This window comes from Arachis hypogaea, chromosome 19 (genome assembly GCF_003086295.3).
Source record: "Arachis hypogaea cultivar Tifrunner chromosome 19, arahy.Tifrunner.gnm2.J5K5, whole genome shotgun sequence".
NCBI classification, from domain to species: domain Eukaryota; kingdom Viridiplantae; phylum Streptophyta; class Magnoliopsida; order Fabales; family Fabaceae; genus Arachis; species Arachis hypogaea.
This window is the reverse complement of record NC_092054.1, coordinates 131570912-131592594: the sequence shown is the minus strand read 5'-3', so window position 1 is coordinate 131592594 and position 21683 is coordinate 131570912. Positions and strand designations below refer to the sequence as shown.

The 21683-nt window shown below is 34.4% G+C and overlaps 1 pseudogene; it reads right to left on the bottom strand.

Annotated features, from left to right (window-relative positions):
• Positions 1–1967: 1967 nt before the first annotated feature.
• On the bottom strand, positions 1968–10117 carry LOC112775714 (uncharacterized; annotated as a pseudogene).
• Positions 10118–21683: the final 11566 nt, after the last annotated feature.

The window sequence follows — 21683 nt, the reverse complement described above, 5'->3', positions numbered from 1 at the left end:
ATTTGGTTGATAAAGATGATGAAAGTGGTGTATGAGGCAATTAAGAAAGGAATATATAAATGAGAACGATGTATGAGAGAATTGATGAAGTTAATTAATTGGGAATAATGGAATGAGAGAATTGATGAAGTTAATTAATTGGGAATAATGGAACATATGATAAATGACTAAGTGGCTATGATTTATTGAGGAAGTGCGGTAGTGTTGCGAGTATGCCGGAGATGCATACGTGAGCTAAAGATTGAACATTATTGAGCTTGGGGTGTTGTCTTTCCCATGCCAGCTTGGGGTGTTGTCCCCCATGTCAGCTTGCGATTCGTCCCTTGGATAATATTGAGCTTGGGGTGTTGTCTCCCCCATATCAACTTGGGATTCGTCCCGTGGATAATATTGAGCTTGGGGTGTTGTCTCCCCTTATCAGCTTAGGATCCTGTCCATGGTTATCATTGAGGTTGGGGTGTTGACTCCCCCATCTCAGCTTGGAATTCTTTCCATGGTTAATTTCACACAGTTATCTACCAGGACATGTCGGGCTGGCTACGTAATCGACAGTTGATATCAACAGCCATAGGACAGGCATACATCATGTACATATTGTCTGATTTGCTTGCTTGTGAACTATATGGGATTGCCCATGTGTTTATAATCTGTTATTTGTTATAATTGTTACCTGTATTACTTGTGTTTGCCTTGTTTTGCTTGTTTATTTGTGCAACTCATAGGAGCCGAAGGAACGGAGGGAAGATGGGAAAGATTGGTGTATAGGTTAAGTTTAGTTAGGTTGAGAATCTTTAGATGACCACCTATTTAAGGCTTCTATTTTTAGTTCCTTAAGCTTTAACTCTGAGTGTTGGCATTTTAGGGTTGTCTCTGGCATTCCCAGGACCTTATATCTTATATGCGTGGCACCTTTATCATGTTGAGAACCTCCGGTTCTTATTCCATACTGTGTTGTTGTTTTTCATATGCAGGTCGAGAGGCATCTCGGTAGGCGTCTGGAGCTTTTGCAGTGAAATGGTTTCCATTTGGGGTTTCCTTGTTCTTTTGATATTTTGATATGTATATATGTGTATTAGACTCTCCTCATGTGTATATTACTACTTTGCTCTTGTACCTCCTAGTGGTTTTATGGAGAACTCGGGGTTTTAAACATGTTCCTTTGGGCTTAAGGTTATATATTTGTATGTAAATAATTCTCCGACCAGCCTTATCTTTGCAGGCTGAGTTAGGAGCTTGTTATTTTGTATCATTGACTCCTTGCTCTTACATTCTATATATTTAGGTTTATGAACCTTAGTTTTCTTCGTACGCAAATTTTTCGTTTATGTGAGTGTTACGATTTTTGTTTTAAACTTTTCTTCACAGGCTCCTCGATATAAATTCCTTTCAACTATTATTATTATATATTTATACATTTTTATTTTTAGAGGTCATAATACCTTGCCACCTAAACTTTATGACTTAAGAATAAGACTCTGTGTGGTGGGATTTTACATTATACGGTGTTACAAGGTACATATAATGTATATGTAATACTCAATATTAGAAAATCCGTATTTGCTTTCAAAAAACTTTTCTTTAAAAGATTTATATGTTTATTTCAAAAGAAAAAATTCTATGTTTATTCTAAAAACATTTCTCCTTTTACTTTTTTTTATGTTGTCGTGGTCTTCTTGTTTGTTTTTTTCTTTATTTTTCTTATTCTTTTTTCATAAAATTTCTAAAATAAAATACAAAAATAAATAAAAGTAATTATAAAAACACATAAAAAAGAAGACATATTAAAAAAAAGAGAAAAAAAAGATGTAGTAGAAGGAGGAGAAAAACGGTTAAAGATAGTTAATTGGATTTGATTACAAATATTACCAATTATTTTCAAAACTCCATTATTTATATGACTATTTGCAGTGAAAATATTGTATATGTAGAATTTCACGTACAATTACAAGTATAATATTAAGTACTAGTTTGCCAAGGAGTATATGATCATGATATTATATAATTTTCAAATAATAATATATTTTATTCATCATAGAAAGTGTACATTCAAAAACTATGAAAAACGACCAAATAAAAATTACATCTTTATTTTTGGCAATATGAAATGCAAAAAGAAAAACAAAAATCACCAACCAACCCATTTTCATTTGTCAATAAAAAAGCTTGCAATGTAGTATACTATTATGTGTCATGGCTTGTTCTTAACATGCTGAGGGCCAGCTTCTGTATGGATCTTTGAGTGTATTGGTATTGCCAGGCCGTGAAAAAACCATCTACATGCATAGTGCATAAATGAAAACCAATTAAATTTACTTGATCTAACTCTCACTCTATGAAACATATTCAAATTATGATTAATTTTATTCCTTTGTCCTTATCAATGGACCCAGTTTTTTGTTAATAAGTAGTATTAGGAATATAAATTTCAGCCACATAAATATCATTTTAATTAAAAAACGCAGAGTCTATTATTTCTTTTTCGATTTAGGATCTAAGTCTAGATTCATTCTACAAAATTTCACAAACCAAAATCACATAAGTATATATTTCCCTTGGTGTGGGATTATTGGGATAATTAAAGAGTCCTAAGAGACCAAAGTTTTAAGTTCAAAGATTAAAAATTTGGTTACAAGATACAAGATTTAAATTAGATATATAATGGGATGTACTGCTTAACTATATGAGTAATCATGCCTTGTGTGTAATAGATTTTTATTATAGATTTTTATAGTATTGTCTATAGTACTATAGTAACTTAGCTATGCAATATATATAGTACCTGGTAATCTCCAAGTGTTCGTGACTTAAAACCTGCAGCACAATAATCAAAATAGTATTCCCATGTCCTAATAAATTTTTCATCGAATCCAAGAGCCAAAATCTCACTGACAAAACAAAGAAATTTTTAAATAAATGTTAGTGTAAGAAGTAATAGAAGAAGAAAAAAATAGAAATAACAAATTTCAACAATTAGCTAGTGCATGGTGTAAGTATTAACTTCAATATAATAAAGTATGTTCCAATAAAATTAATGACGTGCCTATGCTTTCTCATGAAGTTCTTCCTCCACCACCTTAATGTTTGATGGTAATGGATTCCAATATTCTCAGCATGCTCCACACTACATTATTTAAGAATGTTCATTTCTTCATTAAGAAAACAGAGTAAGGAAAAGATATGCTCTTGGTTATCGGATTCTGCAGTAACATATAAATTATACCATAGGCTTGATGCAGTTGCCATGGCTGATGTTACCCTACTTAGGGAGGGTAGGCATCCGCCTGGAAAAATATATTCTTTTATAAACCCGGAACTACGCTTGTACTCATTGTACGACTCATCCGGATATGATATGAACTGTGTTGTAAGATAGCCATCTTCAAAAGTTAGTTAAAATTTAAATACCAAAGTAGCTAGTAGTAAGTATTATGCCATAGAAGTTTTTATAATTTAAACATTTCAAAAAAAAGTTATACCTGGAGAACTAGAAGTCCATCATCTGCTAACACTGATTCGCAACAACCGAAAAACTCTTCCATGTATTCGTCACCAACTGCTTCTATCATCCCACTAAAATACCATACTACATGTTATGCAATATGTTGAAAAATATTACTATTTTATGTAGGTTTGCAAAGTTAAAATACAAATTTACTCACACAGATATAATCCTATCATATTTAAATGTCTTTGGTAGTTGGCGATAGTCACATAATAAAAGTTTGATATGATCCTGAAATCATGAATTCAAAACACTTAGCATAAGTAGTATTCTCACAACGATCTCAACTGTAAAATGAAATAATTAAATATGGGAATTTAATGTTTACCACGAACATATTCCATTTGGCTTGTATTTTTCACTTTACTATGTTATTTTATATTGAGAAACTGATGAAATCACATTAGCTTTTCATATACCTGAAGTCCAGCATCTCTAACTCTTTTTTCTGCAAGTTTAAGTTGTTCCATAGACAAAGTGATGCCAGTGCATTTGCATCCAGTTCGTTTGACAACTTCAAAGACAAAACTTCCCCATCCGCATCCGATATCAAGAACTTCATGTGTGCTGTCTATCCTAGCCTTCATATATTTCAACAAAGTTGATATTGTCAGTGCATTTACAATTTACCAACCAAAATACATTGATAAAATAATATTCAAAGGTACTCACTTTTTCAATGAGAAGAGACATTTTTCTCATTTGTGCATCTTTCAAATCTTCATCTTCATTCTGTATCAGATATTCAAATAGACAAATAAGAGAAAATGAGAACAGGGGATATAACAGAAATTAATGAAACATCTTTTACAAGAAAGTTGGACTCAAGTATCAGAAATTCGTTGTCTTGCCTTGAAAACTGCACATGAATATGTCATTGTTTCATCCAAGAACAGTGCAAACAATTCATTGCTCTTGAAATAAACCAAAGAATAAGTGTAAGAGAATTATGTTTAATATAAAAAAAAATAGACAGTTGAGATAAATTATGAAAACAAAATAAAACAAATAAAAGTAAAATACTAAATAATTCCGGTAGCACTTCCTTGTCAAGTAATGATTTTAGTTGACATAAAATAACTTCCAAATCTAAAAATGACAACTTATGCATGGAACTCTTTCTAATTCTAGTTATAAAAAGTTGTAAGAAAGTTCTTTTATTGTTGCAACTTGTTTAGAATAATCTCAATGAAATTGTAACTTTGGCAGTTGTTGATCTTATACCAGATCATAGTGTCTAGAGATGTTGCGACGAGCTTGTGTAAGAGAATTTTTCCTAAAGTAATGCTTAAAGAAGAACTTTGCAGATGCTAAACTAGCTGTAAGAAAAATTGGTGTCCACCAACCCCTGAAGACATAAAAAATCAGGAAAGGGTTGGAAAAAACAGTTACAATTTCAATACTTCAACACATCATAATAATCAACTTACCTCTTCCTTTTCAATTTTGAGTTTGAACCATTTGTTGAATCTATACTTGCTTTTATGAAAATCTGTACCAAAAGTTCAAAAACACATGGTAGTAAATACTAAAGTCTGGTACCCGCAGTTATATGTTAATTAGATCCTAATAATGAATATGCATACCATAAAAAGATTTAAAAGACCTTCATCTTTATCATCAAGGGAAAAATCTCCATTAATATAAGCATCTGCAAGGCCTAAATCAGCTTGTGTCATAATCTGACAAACACAACAAAAAATATTATTTTAGTTTCATACAAAAAGTAGAAATAAAAATCATTAACTTCACTTCATGCATACAAAAAAAGCACATACCTTCCAATAAAATTGGGGACTATGGATTCTCACAACACACTTCAAAGAGTTCTTCATATTGTTTCCTTCAAAGGTATACATTGTTCCTCCATCTTCCAATAAACTGTAAACTCCTCACGGCAAGATATAAAGTGAGTCAAGAACTAAGATACAATCGATGCTAAAATCTTCTAGATAACAAGATTGTTTCAAGAAAATACCATTATTTTAAGAAACTGTTGTTTCAATAGTATTATGTGTATAAATATGATACTTCCAACTTGAAGTGTAAAAGAAGTATATTTATAAATGTCTGCACACTTTGAGAAGTGAACTTACGTTAAACATCCGGTAGTGATATAGGAACTTAGGAATCTCGTCACGAAATGACGTGCTCCGAGTTCCTTCCAAGAAAGTTCCATGTGTTTTGGGTTGGTCCGAAGGGAACAACATCTTCCAAGAATGCCATATGCAGCAACCATACCAGCCTAAAATGTTGCAATTTATATTGGATTATTAATGTAAAAAAGAGGCTCGATTATCTCATCTACAAAAAAGCATTAACTTTGAACAAAAAATATTTGTTTTCTTCTCATTTAAATCAAGTTTTCTTTTACTACCTTCAATCCATCTTCATGAAATCCACAACCTGAAAAGCACAAATATTTGCTTAACTCACAGGTGTATCAAAATCTCTCAACATAATAATTGTTGTTTGTGAAAAAGAAAATATAATTAGATATGTCTAAGTAATTTCAACTATCTAAAATTTCACTACAATATTTCTGTGTATATGTATTTTTTTTATTGTTTAACAATTTAATTAGTGTTCAACTATAAATTAACCAAGTCAAGAAAATACCTTGATAGGCGCTACAAAACCAAATTTTTCTTTTTCCTTGAATACTTCCAAGTTCTTGTGCAGCTTTGAATGCAGCAACTGATGGAACTAGATATCCAGTTGACCACTTAAACAAGGTATTTTTGGTGTTTGCTCTGGATTTAGAGTTACAAGAAAGGGTAATTTTGTTTCACCAAAATTCTGCAAATTACAATGTAAGATCAACCAACAAATTTTGTACATATTCCATTTTTTGAAGTCTAAACAACTTGCCTTCTAGAAGATTTTACTTATGGATATATGCATTATTTGAATTGTTTCTAACCTGAAGAATGTTGAGCCAGTATGTCACACAAACTCTGTTGTTCTTACATCCAAGAAAATTAATTGCACTCCATGCTGCTGGTTTTTGAGGCATTAAATTTTTGTCATGATGAAGAAAAATATCACTGCCAATAGCGATCATAGGATAATTGTGATCATCATCGTATCCTTTGATGAATTTGGTTACTTTCAAATGTAACTACTACAAGCTGCATTGTCAAGTTCCATGTGTTGAAAGTAGTAAAGATCTAGAAATGTTAAGATGAACTCTACCTGTATACGTACTGAAAAGCGCCAAGAATTCTTCGCTCGTCATATGTCGCTTCGTCTCCTAATAATCTCAAAGTGTCAGGTGCATGTGTCGCAACTATGCAGCTTTCATATGTTTGTTCAGAACCATCTTTGCACTGCACGAGACATCCTATAAGAACATTTCTAGGCTTGTTAATTATCAATGTTTTATAAAAGAAAATGTGCATGACTAAAAATCGAAAGTGTAACAAGAAAATGGACAAATCAATCACCTTTTTCTAATGTTGAAACCAATTCCACCTCACAATTAGTTATTACTTGAACACCTCTACTAACAAGTTCTTCTTTGACCTGATCAAAATCTTGATTTATAGCTTAAACCAAAAGATATCTGGTATAAATGACGCTAAAAATTGTTACCATAGAGCTTAGCAATATAAATAAATGATAAATTACACCTTCTCAACATAAGCATGTGAGCCTCCTTTGACAGTTAGCCATTGGGATTTTCCAAAGAGCTACAAAGAGAAGGAGAGGGCCAAGTGAATCAAGAGGTAGTCTTCTTATTTTATTTGGACATTAAAAGTTGAAATCTGAAATAAAATTTATTTCTTTGCTACCTGAAGATGTTGGAAGTTGCGACAGAAGGAGAGAACTGAGAAAGCAGAAAAGCTCAAAGCTCTTTCAGAAGAGCAGGGCCATATAGAACCACAAATTGGAATCTACATTCATTCCATGTTATAAAACTATTTAATAATCATACAATAATTGTGATACTAACCAAAGAGATGTTGATAGAAATCAAAACAGTCTAATAAGATGAAAATGAACTAACAAGATAAGCTTTCACAAATAATTCAGAGTAACCGTTTGACTTTATGAATTGCTCCAAGGTCTCATTATGATCCATATTCAGATTGTTGTCAACCATATCAAGATAGCTGCATTTTTTAATTCGAAAATCAGAGAACAAATAAAATCACTCGTGGTATTAAGAAGACGACTAGTACTTTACCCAGGAAATTAGCATTACTTTCCTTAATTATTAGTTCATCGCTACATTAACGAATTGAAAAAACTAACATGCTATCCTTTCGAAATTGTGATGGATGAATTTGTCAATTCTTAAATAATAATGAAATAATGGGCTTTTAACCATTTATGCAGAGAAATGAATGGATAGTTATTGCAACACATCATTCATGGATATATTAAGCTAATAGCTATTAGGCACAGGTAAGAACTACTTGCCTTATAACATCATCTTTGAATTTGATAATTTCCCTAATCATTTGCCAGAAGTAAGGGTTGAACACATTCATTTTTTGTGCAAACAAGCTAGACAAACCATTTCTGCTGCCCCATTCGCAGCCATGGCCACCATCGAGGCTCACAGCAAATGATAGTTCTGATAATTCCATATCAATTCCAAGACTCTCTAAGAATTCAATCATGTCAGGATAAGTTGCCTGTTCAATAACCCATGTTACATTATTCTCAATTCTCTGTAATCAAATCCATATTCTCAATTGTTCAATAACCCATTTTTTGTTCAAGAAACATCGAACTTTAAATCTTTTGTTTATAAAAGCTCTGATATTATATCATGAAATCGTTTCTAAAAATTTAAATTTAAAAAAAAAACTGGTATTATGACCATAGTTGAAGTTTCAACTACATATACTACTATTACTTCACAACTTAACGTCATATGAAATATATCTTGTGTGCGTTTACGTTGATAGTGGCAATTCTGGGGAGAAGTCAAAAAGCTTTTATCAAGGATAGACTTTTAATAAGTCTATAATACTAAACATGAAAATTTTGTTTGTTTTTCTTTTTTTTTTTATATTTTACTTATTTTGTGATTTAGGGGAAAAACTTATGTATGATATATCTAATTCGAAGAATAACGTATCCATAAAATTGGCTAAAAGATAATGGAGTCAGAACATGACTGAAATTCAGATATTCGTTGATTAAGTCCTCTTAATTGAATTTTTAGTTAAATTATGTCTAGACTATAAAATAAAATTTAAGAATTTAGAAATCCCAAAAATGCAATTAACAAATCCAGTCCTCATCATATATAAATATAATATCTTAAATTAGTAAATAATAATAATAATAATAATAATAATAATAATAATAATAATAATAATAATAATAATAATAATAATTAATGATAGGGAAATGCTAGGGGGACAATGACTTTGTTGAACAATATGAACAACCACCAATTAAATAAAAACACACTACACCTCCAAATTAACCTTCTAAATTTTAATATTAAAATAACCATCCATACACTAGGAAAATAAACATCCGATATATCTATTGTTTACATTGTTTAATATTTTCACTGTTTACCTATACTTTTCCTTAATGATAATAATAACAATGATAATAATAATAATGATGATAATGATGATGATACTAATAATAATCATAATAATAATGATAATGATGATGATGACGACAACAACAATAATAACAATAAGGTTTAATTGCTCTTATAATTTTATCAAATTTGTAATTAGGTTTTTATAATTTTTTTTCTTTCAATCGGGTTCCTATATTATTTTTAATTTTGTAATTAGATTATTTCTGTTTCAAAAATATTAAAATTAATGAAATATTTTTTCCAATAATATATGATCGAAGATCTAATTAGATTCTTAGTTGAGAATATCTTTAATTTGTGAATAAATATTCTGTTATTTCAAAATTAAAAGTAGTATAAGAACTTAATCAAAATATATATATATAATAATTTAATTATATATTTGATATAAATAAGGAAACTAACTGAATTAATAATAATAATAATAATGGGACAAGACTAATTTGGATAATATGGCAAGACTAAATTGGCAATTTTATCTTGGCGAAGGTAGTGTAGTAAACGACAACAAAATTCCTGTGAGCATTTTTAAGCACTTTGAGACAAAGCAACAAAATGAGAAAATTAAAGTTAAAGGCAATGAATGGATAGTTAACTACAAACCAAGAAATTTTTTAGATGCAACAACATAAGAAGAATGAAAATTGTATGTGTAGAGACTTAGAATTACCGGGTTGAAGAGCATGAAACCAAGGTCCAAATCAATACCATCAACATTCACAGTTTTGGCATGGCCTCCCAAATAATCTTCTTTCTCATAAAGAGTCACATTCACTCCCTCTTTGGCCAATACATACGCAGAAGCCAATCCACTTATTCCACCACCCACCACTGCCACTCTCATCTTCTTCTTTTTCTTACCCCTTAATAATACTATATTATTCAACTATTAATATGTAATAAAAGAACAACCAAATTATTTTATGAAAAAACTTGCATGAACACGCTGTATATATAGTGGAGAAATTTGCATATGTAAGCACATTATCCCTACTACTAACAGGGACGGACATAGGGGTGAGTGGAGGCCTCGGTCCTATTTTTTTAAAAAAAAATTAATAATTATAAGTTATTATATATAATTTAATTTAAAAAAAAATATTTAATATTTAATTTAGTATAAATAAAAATTTAGTCTAATTTAAATATTAATGATTTTTAATATTTAAAAAGTAAGTAATAATATTTAAAAAATCTGAAAAAGATATTATTATTAATATTTTTAATTAAATAAAAATTTTTAAATCTCATAAAGTGAATTCTTTTATTTTTGTGACCGTCTTTTTTTTATTTATTTGATATTAATTCTCTCTATTTCAACTGCTATAATTAAGAGATCTTTTTCAACTATAAATATTGTGAAAAATAACTTAGAAATAAAATGAAAGATGATTTTTTTATTAATCGTCTTTTAATTATATTGAAAAGAAAATTGCTAAAAAATTTGACACAAATTCTATTATCGATAAATTTTATGATATGAAGAATCGATCACTTCGTTAGTAAAAAATATACACATATTTTTTATACTTTAAAATATATTCTCTATCAGTATATTTTTGTAATACATCTTATATTATATATTTTTTTTACATAATTTTTAATATTATATATATTATTAACCTGGCCCATGATAACATTTGTGAATCCGGCCCTCGCTACTATTGAGTGCAGAGTAATACATGGTTTAAAAGAGTGCCACGCCTATAAAAAGCTAAAAATATCCTCTAGTATATAATAAACTTTGGGAAAGTGTTCACGTATTCCATCCCTCTTTATTGGAACTTTGCTATACGAAGTACGGACCGGTTACAAGTTAAATCTTTGTCCGCTAGCATCTATGGCAATGCCCAAAAAATCCTTTAAATGATGGCTATAAACTAAAAAGACAGAAAGAATGGTGACCAAAAGTCCAAAAGTGGCTACATTGGTATAAGATGAAAAAGAATTTGACCGATTGAATCAAGAAAATAATAAAAAAAAATCAATTAAATTTTTTTACACAACAAATTTGTTTCAAATAAATTTTTTTTAATAATAATTTTTAGATTTAATTAAAAGTCAATGTCAACATAATTTTTTTAATCTAAAAATAGTTTTTATTTTATTTAAGTGCTAAAATAAAATTATTCTTTCTTAAAAAAAGCATATAATTATCAAGTAAAATAACTAAATTTACATAAAATTTGTGAAATTAGCATAAAATATTCTGATAATTGTAGTTTACTTACTAAGTTTAAATTGCATAAGATAGTGAAAATATATTGTATGAATATTTCAGTTTAAAACTTACTAAGTGTGTGATAATTGATCCTATCACATGAATATAATAGGAGGAAATTAAAATTGTTTTAAATAATATTAATAAATATAGTCTGCGACTCTGCGATTTTTCTGCCAAACATACATGTAAATGTTGCCCCAAGCCAAAGTCGATAGTTCTGCCTCCGTTTGATTGAAGTATTCATGGTTGCATTTGTTTGGATTTGGGAAAAATTGAGAATTGATTCATTAAATTTTTTAATTGGTTTGCGTTGATTCAGATTTGAGTTTTTTTTAGTGGATCTGAACCAAAGTATTAAATTACATAATCCATAAGTTCTTGATATATTTTTTTCAGATACTTATATCCTACATTTTATATGTTGATTAAGCCACAAATGTGAATCAAATTGCCTATCACTAAGTCATATAAATTGAGTCATTCCATATACGCCTCAATCTATACTTTCGACTTGGACTACAACGTAATAGCAAAATCAGGTTCACTCTCCAAGCTCCGCAAAATGCAAATGGTATATCTTCAACAAGTCTCTTCCTCTCAGTGTACAACCTCTTTTCAAGCTCATCTTAAATTGTATATCTTCAATCTCTACCCTTGAAATTGTTAATAATAAATCTTAATGGCTCTGTACATCGGAACATTTCAGTTCCAGTAAAGTGCCTGGAACATGTGAAAGGCTTCCTAAACTGTTCATATGGCAATAATGCAATAGAGCAATACTCGTTTGAATAAAATAAGGGGCGGACATACAATAATTGATCGATGAAGGAGGAAATTTGTCACCTCCCTAAAAAATATCTAGCGAAGGCCAGGGGTATCCTAGGCTAATAATGAGGAGCACACATTAATTAGTCACATCCCTCAGCAAATACTAATCAATTTTAGGCTAACACGTTGCGTACTAATTTAATATAATTGATTACATAATTTGACTTATTATAATTGATAAACTAAAAATTTTGCTTAAATATTATGTTATTTGAACAATAAAAGTTATCATTCGGTTACTTAGACAGTTGGTTCATCATCAATAGTGCAATAGTGGAATTTACTTTTAACAACCACCACAATCACGTACATAATGATAACGAACTGATTATCTAATGAAACAATTAGACATGAGCTATACACTCATTTTTGGGTTGTACAAACGACACAATACAAATTATAGCTGATTCACTTTTGTTCTTGCAAAGGTTGACCGGTGTATAGCTCGTCCGTTGATGAATGTCTTTAAATTTCTCGTCGGGATAAGTTATACATCAGTAAGGAGAGAACAAGGGGGTGGGTACCTGCAAAAGACACTCCGACGATCAAGTCAATAAGTGTTTAAGAGGTATAAGAATAATTCTACGAATATAGAATGTAAGACATGAAATAGAAGTTATCATGTATTGTGTGTAATAATTCTATGAATATAGAATGTAAGACATGATATAGAACTTATAAAACTTATCATGTTGCCTCCTGAGATTAGATATAGAAGGTTCCTTTTATAGGCATAAAATTGATGAATGATATTCATGTTATAACTGTTTGGTCATTAAGATTGAAATGATGATCATTAAGTCGGTAATGAAGGTGTCTGTTACAAGCAAAGAATAAATGATAATTAACGCCGAGTTATAAGGTGACGGATCATAGCCCCCAAGCTTTGTCTGCCGATCATATGATCCAGGCTAAGCTTAGAAAATAAAATGAGTTATAACTCTATTAAAAGATAAGTGAATAATGATATGGTGAGCCCACACGCTTAGTCGGGTTATTATGTCGGCACTTATTCAAAAAATAATTGAGTGATAAGAGTCATTCAATCAAGATAGTTGTGTGGGGGATACTTTTCCACTTAAGAACAATTTTAGCATTTGATTGTATGTGAACTGAAAAGTTCAGAGATAGATATCCATTGACGGAATCGATTGTATGATCCAAGAATATAATGATTAATTGTTTTTGGAATTTTTTCGGCCCACAACAACTTATTGATAAATTTCTCGCTCAAAGCAATTAGTTATTGAATATTTACAATTTATAGTGAAGGTCATACGACATGAATAAGATAAATTGAGAAAATGAATATGTCTAAAGTCGCAACATATATTGAATAATATATATTGTAAAAGTAAAAGAGTTCAAAGTAGAAAAATATACCTTGAAAGTTGATAATTGTAGAGAAGAAAATGGCATATATGAATTTCATACATGCCAAATGTGAATATCTGAATTTTATTTTGTAGGACATGCTTTAATTTGATAATAAAGCAATAAGATAACTGGTGCACGAATTGTGAATCACATTTTTCACAACGCGTACCACTAACCAGCAAGTGCATTGGGTCGTCCAAGTAATACCTCACGTGAGTAAGGGTCGAATCCCACGGAAATTGTTGGTTTGAAGCAATCTATGGTTATCTTGTAAATCTTAGTCAGGAAGTCAATTATGTTTATCAGTTGAATTGCAATTAAACAATAGAGCATGGATTGAAGGTTACTTGTTATGCAGTAATGGAGAATATGTTGGAGTTTTGGAGATGCTTTGTCTTCTGAATCTCTACTTTCCTCTGTCTTCTTGTTCACGCACGCACGTCCTCCTATGGCAAGCTGTGTGTTGGTGGATCACCGTTGTCAATGGCTACCTTCCATCCTTCCAGTGAAAACTACGCTCACGCGCTCTATCACAGCACGGCTAATCACCGGTTGGTTCTCGATCCGGTTGGAATAGGATTTACTGTCCTTTTGCGTCTGTCACTAACGCCCAGCCTTCAGGAGTTTGAAGCTCGTCACAGTCATTCAATCCTTGAATCCTACTCGGAATACCACAGACAAGGTTTAGACTTTCCGGATTCTCATGAATGCTGCCATCAGTTCTAGCTTATACCACGGAGATTCTGATTAAGGAATCTAAGAGATACTCATTCAGTCGGATATAGAACGGAGGTGGTTGTCAGGCATACGTTCATGGTTTGAGGAAGGTGATGAATGTCACGGATCATCACCTTCATCACAGTTAAGCGCGAATGAACATCTTAGATAGGAACAAGCGTGTTTGAATGGAAAACAGAAATACTTGCATTAATTCATCGAGACACAGCAGAGCTCCTCACCCCCAACAATGGGGTTTAGAGACTCATGCCGTCAGAGAATACAAAGTTTAGATCTGAAATGTCATGAGATACAAAATAAGTCTCTAAAAGTCGTTTAAATACTAAACTAGTAGCCTAGGGTTACAAAATATGAGTGGACTATGATGGATGATGCAGAGATCCACTTCTGGGGCCCACTTGGTGTGCTGGGGCCCACTTGGTGTGTGATGGGGCTGAGACTTAAGCAATTCACGTGCAGAGGCTATTTGTGGAGTTAACGCCAGTTTTTGTGCCAGTTTGGACGTTCAACTCCAGTTTTTTATCCTTTTCTGGCACTGGACGCCAGAATTGGGCAGAGGACTGGTGTTGAACGCCAGTTTACATCGTCTATTCTTGTGCAAAGTATAGACTATTATATATTGCTGGAAAGCCCTGGATGTCTACTTTCCAACGCAATTGGAAGCACGCCATTTCGAGTTCTGTAGCTCCAGAAAATCCACTTTTAGTGCAGGGAGGTCAGAATCCAACAGCATCAGCAGTCCTTTTTCAGCCTGAATCAGATTTTTGCTCAGCTCCTTCAATTTCAGCCAGAAAAATACCTGAAATTACAGAAAAACACACAACTCATAGTAAAGTCTAGAAATATGAATTTTTCCTAAAAACTACTGGAAATAAACTAGAAACTAACTAAAACATATTCAAAACTATATGAAATTAACCCCAAAAAGCGTATAAAATATCCGCTCATCACAACACCAAACTTAAATTGTTGCTTGTCCTCAAGCAACTAGACAAATAAAATAGAAGACTAATAGGTTGAGAAGCAATAATATCTCAGAGTTTTTGATTGAAGCTCAGATCCTAATTAGATGAGCGGGACTAGTAGCTTTTTGCTTCTGAACAGTTTTGGCATCTCACTTTATCCATTGAAGCTCAGAGTGATTGGCATCTTATAGGAACTCAGAATTTAGATAGTGTTATTGATTCTCTTAGTTCAGTGTGATGATTCTTGAACACAGCTTCTTTATGAGTCTTGGCCGTGGCCCTAAGCACTTTGTTTTCCAGTATTACTACCGGATACATAAATGCCACAGACACATAACTGGGTGAACCTTTTCAGATTGTAACTCAGCTTTGCTAAAGTCCCCAATTAGAGGTGTCCAGAGTTCTTAAGCACACTCTTCTTTTTGCTTTGGACCTTGACTTTAACCGCTCAGTCTCAAGTTTTTACTTGACACCTGCACGCCACAAGCACATGGTTAGGGACAGCTTGGTTTAGCCGCTTAGACCAGGATTTTAGTCCTTTAGGTCCTCCTATCCACTGATGCTCAAAGCCTTGGGATCCTTTTTATTTGCCCTTGCCTTTTGGTTTTAAGAGCTTTTGGCTTTTTCTGCTTGCTTCTTCTTTTTTTTTTTTTTTTCTACAAGCTTTGTTCTTTGCTGCTTTTTCTTGCTTCAAGAATCATTTTTATGATTTTTCAGATTATCAATAACATGTCTCCTGTTCATCAATCTTTCAAGAGCCAACATATTTAACAGTCTTAAACAACAAATTCAAAAGATATATGCACTGTTCAAGCATTCATTCAGAAGATTCAGAAAGCATTGCCACCACATTTAACCAATTAGAATTTCTTTTATTAAACTCGAAATTTTATTGCTTCTTATTCAAAAGATCTGCTATTTTATTCATGTTTAATGATGATGAGAAAAATAAACTATAGCTTAATTGGAGATAAAATCAAATAGATACTAATTATTATTATATGACTTCTAAGGTAAACTTTTATAAGGACACTGTCACAGAGTTAAGGCAGAAATTGGAAATTAACAACCTTTATTCTGGGGGCACGGGGGTTCCTCTGATCCTTGGGATGCTTGGTAGAGAAGGCTTTTGGCGCTTCAGTTCCCTTAAGTCACGCCCCTGCTCCTCTTGTTCTTTAAACATATAGGTCAGCATTTGATTGTGTTCCTTCTGTTGTTTTATTATTTGCTCCATAGCTTCCTGTATCTTGGTGACAGACGTCTCATGATATTCCCAATATTCTGCTTGAGGAATCTCTGGGAGGAATTCCTGTGCTCTCTTCTTGATAGGATCCTCCTGTGCTTGTTGTCTCTCCATTGATGCTTTGGTGATTGACTTTTCAATTAGGATATATTCAGTTATTCCCATCTTGACTCCAGCGTCCTTGCAGAGCAGAGAAATCACGCTTGGATAAGCCAACCTGGCCTCTCTTGAATTTTTATTAGCTATCTTGTAGAGTTCAGTGGAAATCAGCTGATGAACCTCCACTTCCTTCCCCGTCATGATGCAATGAATCATCACTGCTCTTTTAACTGTGACTTCAGAACGGTTGCTAGTGGGCAACAGAGAACGCCCAATGAAGTCCAGCCATCCTCTGGCAACTGGTTTGAGATCCTCTCTCTTGAGTTGATTTGGGACGCCCTTTGTGTTGGTGGTCCACCTGGCTCCAGGGATACATATGTCCTCTAGGATCTTATCCAGGCCAATGTCTACTCTCATCATCCTCCTGTTGAAGGAGTCTGGATCATCCTTTAGCTGAGGTAGCTTTAATATCTCTCTGATCTTGTCAGGGGTGGTATGAACAATCTTTCCCCTGACCATGGTCCGAAATTCGTAGCAGGCTATTCCAGATAGTCTTTGCTTGTCAGTCTGCCACATATTAGCATAGAACTCCTGGACCATGTTCCTTCCTACTTTCGTTTCAGGATTAGCTAGGACTTCCCAGTTCCTGATTCGAATTTGCTCCTGGATCTCCGGATATTCGTCTTCTTTCAGATCGAATCTAACTTCCGGGATCACTGATCTCAGACCCATTACTTTAAGATAATGGTCTGAATGTTCTTTAGATAAGAACTTCCCTTGATTCCAAAGTGGTTTTGGAACGCTCTCTTTCTTGCCTCTTGGATTGGATTGTTTTCCTTTGGGAGCCATGATCTTAGTGATCTCGGAAAAACACACCAAACTTAGAAGTTTGCTTGTCCTCAAGCAAAAGAAAAGAAAGGAGAGGGATAGAAGGAGAACGAGGTGCACTTGTTGATGGAGGAGGGGGGAGGCCGAACCCAATTTTAAAGGGGTGGGGGGGTGGGTTTTCGAAAAATTGGAAGAGATAAGATAAAAAGATTGAGTTGAAAAAGATAAGATAGAAGATAGAGTTTAATTTTGAAAAGATATGATAGATTTTTGAAAAAGATAACTCTGAATTTTGAAAAAGATAATATGGATATTTAAAAAAAGATATGGATTAGTTGAAAAGATTTTTGAGTGAAAAAGATAGATTTGTTTTCAGAAAAGATTTTGAAAAGAGTTGGATTGAATTTGGAAAGATGGATTTTTAGAAATTAAGGATTTTAGAAATCAGGGTTCTTGATATGTTCATGTAAAAATCATGCATTGAAGTATAAAATTTGAAATTAAAATGGAAATACGTGTGGGATAACTGGATTTGGCTCCTCCCTGTCTTCCTGGCGTTTGAACGCCCAAACACTGCTTGTTTTGGGCGTTCAACGCCCAAATGCTGATCTCCTGGGCGTTCAGCGCCCAGTTGCTGCCATTACTGGTGTTCAACGCCCATTGGGTGCCTGTTTCTGGCGTTGAACGCCCAATTGCTGTCTTTACTGGCGTTCAGCGCCCAGTGGATGCCCATTTTGGGCGCTGAACGCCCAAAATGCCTCTTTACTGGCGTTTTCTTGCCATTGAGCTCCCTATCTCTGTTTTGTGTGAAGATTCCTTCTGTAACCCTGTAAACTTATACAAATGATTCTGTACCTTAGTGTCAGTGAACTTTATATAAACAAATAAAAATAAAAATAGGGCAAAAATGCTTAGAGGATTGATGCCCCATGGCTGGGTTGCCTCCCAGCAAGCGCTTCTTTACTGTCTTTAGCTGGACCTTGCTGAGCTTTTAATCTAGCTTCAGCCTTGAGCATTCTTGCTCAATGTTGCCTTCAAGATAATGCTTGATTCTCTGCCCATTGACAATGAACTTCTTATCAGAATCAATATCTTGAAGCTCCACATAACCATATGGTGACACACTTGTAATCACGTATGGTCCCCTCCACCGGGATTTCAGTTTCCCGGGGAATAGCCTGAGTCTAGAGTTAAACAACAGGACCTTCTGTCCTGGTTCAAAGATTCTAGATGACAGCTTTCTGTCATGCCATTTTTTTTATTTTTCTTTATAAAGCTTGGCATTTTCGAAAGCTGTGAATCTGAATTCCTCTAGCTCATTTAGCTGGAGCAATCGTTTTTCTCCTGCTAATTTGGCATCAAAGTTTAGGAACCTGGTTGCCCAATAGGCTTTATGTTCCAGTTCCACGGGCAGGTGACATGCCTTACCATACACAAGTTGGTATGGAGAGGTCCCTATAGGGGTCTTGAATGCTGTTCTGTAAGCCCACAGAGCATCATCCAAGCTCCGTGCCCAATCCTTTCTACGGGTACTTACTGTCCGTTCCAGGATTCTCTTTAATTCTCTGTTAGAGACTTCAGCTTGCCCATTGGTTTGTGGATGATATGGAGTGGCTATCTTGTGGCGAATTCCATACCGAACCATGGCAGAGTAAAGCTGTTTATTGCAGAAGTGAGTGCCCCCATCACTGATTAGTACTCTAGGGACACCAAACCTGCTAAAGATATGTTTCTGGAGGAACTTCAGCACTATTTTAGTATCATTGTTGGGTGTGGCAATAGCCTCAACCCATTTTGATACATAGTCAACTGCCACCAGAATATAAGTGTTTGAGTATGATGGTGGGAAAGGTCCCATAAAGTCAATTCCCCATACATCAAACAACTCTATTTCCAAGATTCCTTGTTGAGGCATGGCGTAACCATGAGGCAGATTACCAGTTCTTTGGCAACTGTCACAATTACGTACAAACTCTCGGGAATCTTTATAGAGTGTGGGCCAATAGAAGCCACATTGGAGGACCTTGGTGGCTGTTCGCTCACCTCCGAAATGGCCTCCATATTGAGATCCATGGCAATGCCATAGGATTCTCTGTGCTTCCTCTCTGGGGACACACCTACGGATAATTCCGTCTGCACATCTCTTAAAGAGATAGGGCTCATCCCACAAGTAGTACTTTGCATCAGTAACTAATTTCTTCTTTTGTATTCTATTGTATTCCTTGGGTATGAACCTTGCAGCTTTATAGTTTGCAATATCGGCAAACCATGGTGCTTCCTGAATGGCAAATAGATGCTCATCAGGGAACGTCTCAGAGATCTCAAGAAAGGGGAGGGACGTCCCTTCCACTGGCTCTATCCGGGACAGATGATCAGCTACTTGGTTCTCTGTCCCTTTTCTGTCTCTTATTTCTATATCAAACTCTTGCAGAAGCAATACCCATCTGATGAGCCTGGGTTTTGAATCCTGCTTTGTGAGTAGATACTTAAGAGCAGCATGGTCAGTGTACACAATCACCTTTGATCCTACTAAGTAGGATCTGAACTTGTCAATGGCGTAAACCACTGCAAGTAATTCCTTTTCTGTGGTTGTGTAATTTTTCTGGGCATCATTTAAAACGCGACTGGCATAATAAATGACATGCAGAAGCTTGTCATGCCTCTGTCCCAATACTGCACCAATGGCATGATCACTGGCATCACACATTAGCTCAAATGGTAATGTCCAGTCTGGTGCAGAAATGACTGGTGCTGTGACCAGCTTAGCTTTCAGCGTTTCAAACGCCTGCAGGCACTCTGTGTCAAACACCAATGGCGTGTCAGCAGCTAGCAGATTGCTTAGAGGTTTTGCGATTTTTGAAAAATCCTTTATAAACCTCCTATAGAATCCTGCATGCCCCAGAAAGCTTCTGATTGCCTTAACATTGGCAGGTGGTGGTAATTTTTCAATTACCTCTATTTTTGCTTGATCCACCTCTATTCCTTTGTTTGAGATTTTATGCCCAAGAACAATTCCTTCAGTCACCATGAAGTGACACTTTTCCCAGTTTAAAACTAGGTTGGTTTCTTGGCATCTTTTCAGAACAAGTTTCAGGTGATCAAGACAGGAGCTGAATGAGTCTCCATATACTGAGAAGTCATCCATGAAGACTTCCAGAAATTTTTCCACCATATCAGAGAAAATAGAGAGCATGCATCTCTGGAAGGTTGCAGGCACATTGCATAGCCCAAAGGGCATCCTTCTATAAGCAAACACTCTGGATGGACATGTGAATGTTGTTTTCTCTTGATCCTGGGGATCTACTGCAATCTGGTTATAGCCTGAGTAGCCATCCAAAAAGCAGTAATAATCATGACCTGCTAGTCTTTCTAGCATCTGGTCTATGAATGGTAAAGGAAAATGATCCTTTCTGGTGGCTGTATTGAGCCTTCTGTAGTCAATACACATGCGCCACCCTGTAACTGTTCTTGTAGGAACCAGTTCATTTTTTTCATTATGAATCACTGTCATGCCTCCCTTTTTTGGGACGACTTGAACAGGGCTCACCCAGGGGCTATCAGAAATGGGATAAATAATCCCAGCCTCTAGTAATTTGGTGACCTCTTTCTGCACCACTTCCTTCATGGCTGGATTTAGCCGCCTCTGTGGTTGAACCACTGGTTTGGCATTATCCTCCAATAGGATTTTGTGCATGCATCTAGCTGGGCTTATGCCCTTAAGGTCACCTATGGACCACCCAAGAGCTGTCTTGTGTGTCCTTAGCACTTGAATAAGTGCTTCCTCTTCCTGTGAATTTAAAGCAGAGCTTATGATCACTGGAAAAGTGTCACCTTCTCCCAGAAATGCATATTTCAAGGATGGTGGTAGTGGCTTGAGCTCGGGTTTAGGAGGTTTTTCCTCTTTCAGAAGAAAGTTCAGAGGCTCTTTTATGTCCTCTGAATCCTCCATATCAGGCTGAACATCTTTAAAGATGTCTTCCAACTCTGATTCGAGACTCTCAGCCATGTTGATCTCTTCTACCAAAGAGTCAATGAGATCAACTTTCATGCAATCTGTTGATGTGTCTGGATGCTGCATGGCTTTGACAGCGTTCAACTTAAACTCATCATCATTGACTCTCAGGGTTATTTCCCCTGTTGAACGTCAATGAGGGATCGTCCAGTTGCTAGGAAGGGTCTTCCTAGAATGAGAGTAGCACTCTTGTGCTCCTCCATTTCCAGCACAACAAAGTCAGTGGGAAAGGCGAATGGCCCAACTCTGACAATCATGTCCTCAATCACGCCTGATGGGTATTTAGTGG